The sequence below is a fragment of the Mercenaria mercenaria genome, chromosome 15, assembly GCF_021730395.1.
Source record: "Mercenaria mercenaria strain notata chromosome 15, MADL_Memer_1, whole genome shotgun sequence".
Taxonomy (NCBI): domain Eukaryota; kingdom Metazoa; phylum Mollusca; class Bivalvia; order Venerida; family Veneridae; genus Mercenaria; species Mercenaria mercenaria.
Window position 1 is genome coordinate 50,281,384 of NC_069375.1, and position 7,259 is coordinate 50,288,642.

Sequence of the window (7,259 nt, forward strand, 5' to 3'; positions counted from 1 at the left end):
AAAATCTTCTTCTCAAAAACCAGAAGCCCTAGAGCTTAGATATTTGACATGTAGCATTGCCTAGTTGACCTCTACTTAAATTATTCAAATCATGACCCCAGGGTCAAAATTGACCCCGCCCCAGGGGTCACTTTACTTTACATAGGAAAATCTTCAAAATTTTTCTAAAAATAAACCAGAAGGCCTAGAGCTTAGATATTTCACATGTAGCATTGCCTAGTGGACCTCTACAAAATTTGTTCAAATCATGACCCCCGGGGTCAAAATTGACGTGCCCCAGGGGTCATTTGATTTTACATTAGAAAACCTTCAAAAAATTTCTAAAAATAAACCAGAAGGCCTAGATCTTAGATATTTGACATGTAGGATTATCTAGTAGACTTCAACACAATTTGTTCAAATCATGACCCCCCTCCCCCCTTCCCGCTCCGGGGTCAAATTGACCCTGCCCCATGGGGTTACTTGATTGTACATAGAAAAAAATCTCCAAAATTTTCTAAAAATAAACCAGAAGGCCTTGAGCTTAAATATTTGACATGTAGCAGTACCTAGTGGACCTCTACAAAATTTGTTCAACTCATGACCCCGGGGTCAAAATTGACCCTGCCCGAGGGGTCACTTGATTTGACATAGGAAAATCTTCAAAACTTTTCTAAAAATAAACCAGAAGGCCTAGAGCTTAGATATTTCACATGTAGCACTGCCTAGTGGACCTCTAAAAAATTTGTTCAAATCATGACCCCCGGGGTCAAAATTGACCCTGACCGAGGGGTCACTTGATTTTACATAGGAAAATCTTTAAAAATTTCCTAAAAATAAACCAGAAGGCCTAGAGTTTAGATATTTGACATGAAGCATTGCCTAGTGGACCTCTACAAAAAATTTTCAACTCATGACCCCGCCCCAGGAGTTACTTGATTTTACATAGGAAAATCTTCAAAAAATAAACCAGAAGGCCTAGAGCTTAGATATTTCACATGTAACATTGCCTAGTGGACCTCTACAAATTTTGTCCAAATCATGACCCCCTCCCCCAGGGTCAAATTGACCCAGCCCCAGGGGTTATTTGATTGTACATAGGGAAATCTTCATAAAGGACGGGATATGATAAGGACCAAAAATGGCCCCCACTAAATATGCATTTAAAACAACATCATTCCATTGGTAATTAACTATATTTTTCAAAATCCATTAAGATATAATGACCAGACGTCGGTAATAACCCAAAAATAATTGATTATTACACCTATCTAAGACTTACTCTGAAAAGATATTTAATCATTTAGAATGGGGGTATAGAAAACTATTTTGCAATATATTTTATTTTATATTGCTGAACCCTATAAATTGTATGTCGTCACAATACACAGTGATCCAACTTCTTGAAACGAATTTTTATTTTGTATTCTAAGACAGAATGATCATGCAAAAACAAGGAAAACAAGGGAGATAACTCTTTCATGTCAGGACGACCGAAAACTCTTTTAAGAAATAAGATTTTTTTTTTATATTTTATACGTCTACATAGGCGTATTCTCTTCTTATTATGTCTGTTTCTTTTTATTTCGTATCAAGAAAATTTCTAAAACTAAAATCCAAAACTTTCATTTCATATTCGTTACCATAGCAACATAGAAACAGTTTTGCATTTTTTTTATTTATAGTAATTTAGCGAGTTATTTCACATACTTGATGAAATATTAACTTTTAAAAAACATTTTTGCTTCTATATCTCCTTACATATTTAGTGTTTTTATGCCCCCGAAGGGAGGCATATTATTTTTCAACTGTCTGTCCATTCGTTCGTTACTTCATTCGTCACAATGTTAACTTTTTGCATGAAGGCAATTTACTCGTGAACCACTGCACCTAGTACCTTCAAACTTCACAAGCTGATAGTACTTATTGAGTACACCACCTCCACTGACTTTGGGTTCACCAGGTCAAAGGTCAAGGTCACGGGCCAACGCTAATTTTTTGCATGAAGGCCTTTTACTCGCGAACCACTGCACCCAGGACCTTCAAACTTCACATGCTGATAGTACTTATTGAGTACACCATCCTTACTGACATTGGGGTTACCAGGTCAAAGGTCAAGGTCACAGGGGCCAACGTTAACTTTTTGCATGAAGGCACTTTACTCGCGAACCACTGCACCCAGGACCTTCAAACTTCACTTGCTGATAGTACTTGTTGAGTACACTACCCTACTGACTTTGGGGTCACCAGGTCAAAGGTCAAGGTCACAACGTTAACTTTTTGCATGAAGGCACTTTACTGGGAAACCACTGCACCCAGGACCTTCAAACTTCACGTGCTGATAGTACTTATTGAGTACACCACCCTTACTGACTTTGGGATCACAAGGTCAAAGGTCAAGGTCACAGGGGCCAATGTTAACATTTTGCATGAAGGCATTTTACATGCGAACCACTGCACCCAGGACCTTCAAACTTCACAGGCTGATAGTACTTATTGAGTACACCACCCCTACTGACTTTGGGCTCATCAGGTCAAAGGTCAAGGTCACAGGGGCCAACATTAACTTTTTGCATGAAGGCACTTTACTGGGGAACCACTGCACCCAGGACCTTCAAACTTCACATGCTGATAGTACTTATTGAGTACACCACCCTTACTGACTTTGGGATCACAAGGTCAAAGGTCAAGGTCACAGGGGCCAATGTTAACATTTTGCATGAAGGCACTTTACATGCGAACCACTGCACCCAGGACCTTCAAACTTCACATGCTGATGGTACTTATTGAGTACACCACCCCTACTGACTTTGGGGTCGCCAGGTCAAAGGTCAAGATCACCAGGTCAAAGGTCAAGGTGCTGCGGGGGCATTTGTCACCATTAGTGACAGCTCTTGTTTTGTTTTTGTTTTGTTTTGTATACGGAATGTTCTTGTGCGACATTCGTATAAAACAAAACCTTCGTCGAATAAATCAGGAGGCAGGACTTTGTCTTACAAGTTTATATTTTTCATATTTTCGGTGATTTTTTATTTAAATATGTAATGAAGTATTTTCATCAAGTAAGTTGAAAAAACGACAGTGTTCATTTTACTTGAATAAATAATATACAGTTAAATATTATTAAATCCCTACCACATAATTAAAACACGTACCCGTAGAAATGTCGCCGGAAAAGAGTTAGATGGGTATTAAAACTATGGAAGCATATCTATGTAGTTTATTCAAATTAATTTCTTGGATTAAATCAAAAACATTTCCTTTGACACGAAACTATAGTATCGATATGAGAAGCATGAAATATACATTAGCATATGTAAGATCATTACGAAGGAGTGGCATGAAAGGCATGTGCAGTTTCCCGCCAAAATGCCCTTATATATGTAACGTAAAATGCTTACGATTTCCTGCAAAAGATTTCGGATTATAGATGAAAGAAAATTATTTAATTTAGTCCATTTTGTTATATTCCAATTACAATTGTTGCATTTATGTTATATATTGCGTTTATATTAAAATCAGTTTACAAGACGACCTGGGATATATCCAAGCAGTGACATTTGTATGCGCGCATAAAGACATTTGATTTTATTCTAATGGTATTGAACACTGAATTCATTAGAGCGGTAGGTATAAATTGTTTACAAAATAACAATAGGTCATGGTTGAACAATGAGAAGCAGATGACCCGGCTTTCCTCTGGATTTCCTTTCCTTGAATAGAAAGACAGACAGATTCGAGACGAAACGGCTGCAGCAATAAAGAACCGGCATAGTTGCTCAGTACGCACTTGTTAGTCTAAGAAACATCTGGGCACGTCCCCACGTATAAGCTAATGAGTGATGTCTATAGTAAGCTTTCCATCATGCCGAGTGATATATGCGCAGAGGTATTTTTGATATTAATACGTGCGCAGATGTTTAATACAACTACGTGCGCACGTAACGTAATTCTTATTACGTGCGCAAGTAATAGATATTACGTGAGCACGAAGTAACTAATACGTGTGCACGTTTTAGCATGACAAAAACATCCATGTCCCCCTCTGTGATACCTTAACTACATGTATATACATTCCTTGGGGTTTTTTTTTAGCTTACCTGAGTTTTTCTGATCGCTCAATGTCCGGTGTCCGTCGTCCGTCAACATTTAGCTTGTGTATGCGATAGAGGCTGTATTTTTCAATTAATCTTCATGAATATTGGTCAGAGTGATAACCTTGATGAAATCTAGGCCGAGTTCGAAAATGGGTCATCTCGGGTCAAAAACTAGGTCACTAGGTCAAATCAAAGAAAAACCTTGTGTATGCGATAGAGGCTGTATTTTTCAACTAATCTTCATGAATATTGGTCAAAATGATAACCTTGATGAAATCTAGGCCGAGTTCGAAAATGGGTCATCTCGGGTCAAAAACTAGGTCACTAGGTCAAATCGAAGAAAAACATTGTGTATGCGATAGAGGATGTAGTTTTCAATTGATCTTCATGAAATTTGGTCAGAGTGATTGCCTTGATGAAATCTAGGTCGAATTTGAATATGGGTCATCTGAGGTCAAAAACTAGGTCACTTGGTCAAATCAAAGAAAAAACTTGTGTATGTGATAGAGGCTGTATTTTTCAATTGATCTTCATGAATTTTGATCAGAATGATTGCCTTGATAAAATCTAGGTCGAGTTTGAACATGGGTCATCTAGGGTCAAAAACTAGGTCATATCATAATCACAAGAGACCAATTTTTTGGTCCAATCTTAATGAAAATTGGTCAGAATATTTGTTTCCATGAAATCACTAGGTCAAACATGTTTTACACTGTTATGGTGTGTTTCTTAGGTGAGCGACCTACGGCCATCTTGGCCCTCTTGTTTAAATCATTACTGTTATTCTAGAAAAGAAAGAGAAAAAACACAACACCTTCTATATGTGCCTTCATTTCAGAAGCGTATTCATTAACAGTGCAGAGAGCCTAGCTAGTCTGGGCCCGCTTCGATGAATGGATTCATCAGGAATGAAATGTCGAAATTCATTTATATAAGTTGAAGAACTTGCTTCGCAAGCTCAATAAGGACACAGCAATTTGCGGATCGCAGGATTGCGAGTGCGATCCCCAGACGAGGCTTTTCTTCTCCCTGACGATTTGATGGGGGTATTGTGACTATAATCATCCGTCCTCCATCTCATAATCATGTGGGGAAGTTGACAACTACTTGCGGAGAACACGTTTTTACTGGTATGGAATCCAGGAACTCTGGTTAAGTTAATTTTCCATTAAGTACTGTTGAAAAAAGGCGTTAAAATGCAAAACAAAACAAATCACAATCAACCTACAATAAACTATTAAAAACAATTATAAGATGACGCCACTTTCGATATTTTAGATATTTTTAAACACAAATATAGCTTAGCTATTGTGTTTTAAAAATGGTTTTATAGAGATTTTATCTTTTATTCATAAAATAAAATATTTGACACCGGAAATGACATGTCAGTGACATTAATTGACTCAACATACATTTATTTATGAAACTTCATACGGCGATGTAACGGAGTATTTTAAAATTGATGAAACAATTCTGAGTTGTTGACTTACTATTTTTCATACGTCATAAAAAAAGAAGTATAAAAACACACGTTTATAACTTTTATCACAGACATACAGTAAAAGAATAATTGACTAATTATAGAAATAACGCGGTTAAATAGTTTAAAATATTTTAACTCACGGCTAAAAATATAAAATCTAAATATGGTTTGCAACTCACCATCAAAGAATAGTACTTTCTGTCACTTTTGACAGAAAAAAAAGTTTTACAGGATTTGTTGGGAATCGATCTCGCATACTACTGACACTAGGCATACTACTGACACTAGGTATAAAATTTCATTTCAACCGTCGTGCGTACCGATTGCGTCACTGAGACTTGTATACAGACTACGTCATAATTTTTACATAAAAGAACTACATGTGTCTACTAGTTGCGGTGTGCATGAGTTATCTTTCTTGTCTCTATAACATTTATGTAAACAATAACAATTTTCTTTTTAATTACACTTTATTCTTTCTTTTAAAATGCCGCTTAAACAAAATCAACTTGAATATAATCCCGAAATACAGTTCAAGTAGATCTAAAACATGTAACTGATCATTAAAATGTCTAGATCTACTTTCAGTTTCACTTTTGCATAAACTCGTCTTAAAAACAACTCTTGGTTATCAGTTTCATGATAAGAACAAAACTCCAGTGTATCTGTTTGATGCTCGGTTGCTTAGAGATGAGCACGTTATCTTGTTTCCTTCAAAGAAAAATGAGGCTAAAAATTGCGAAAAAAGTGGAAATTCAATATGAGCCGGACTGAGTGTCAAGCTGATATTTTCTGAAAATGTATATTTTAGTAACCTTATTTTCTCAGCAAAACTTCAGCTTGACACCAGCTCCGGCTCACAATGAAATTCGAGCATGTAGTGCGTAAAAACGGTAAAAGTCACGGACCTCGAGTATTTTAAAGGTCTGAATCGTACAAATAACTTGGTTTTGAAGTTTTTAAAAGTCATAGTTTTAACAATTATGATCTTCTTTTTTGTTTTAGACAGTTAAAATTTCAATTATGGAGTTTTCATATTCTAATTATTTAGGGGGCCATTTCGCATATCTTATCATATCCCGTCCTTTGCTAAAAATAAACCAGAAGGCCTAGATCTTAGATATTTGATATGTAACATTGCCTAGTAGACTTCTACAAACTTTGTTCAAATCATGACCCCAGGGATAATATTGACCCCGCCCTTGCAGTAACTTAATTGTACATCGGAAAATCTTCAAAAAATTTCTAAAAATAAACCAGAAGGCCTAGAGCTTAGATATTTGACATGTAGCATTGCCTAGAGGACCTCTACAATTTTTTTTTTAAATCATGATCTCGGTATCAAATTGGCCCGGCCCCAGGGGTTACTTGATTGTACATAGGAAAATCTTCCAAAAATTGTCTAGAAATAAACTAGTTTGTTTTTTAAGATAGAGCCTTGAAATTTGGATGACAAGTACAGTTTTGCACACCGATCTGAAACTGACTTTCATTGACTGTGAATATGACCTACTGACCTACTTTCTTAATATTTAGCATCAGTTTGATATTTGAAACATTTAGCTCATATTACTCAGGTGAGCGATCCAGGGTCATCATGACCCTCTTGTTTAGTATTTTGATCTATATCTTTTGTGTGGACTTATATATATATATCTTTTTTTTTTTTTTTTTTTTTTTTTTTTTTTTTAAGGATTAAC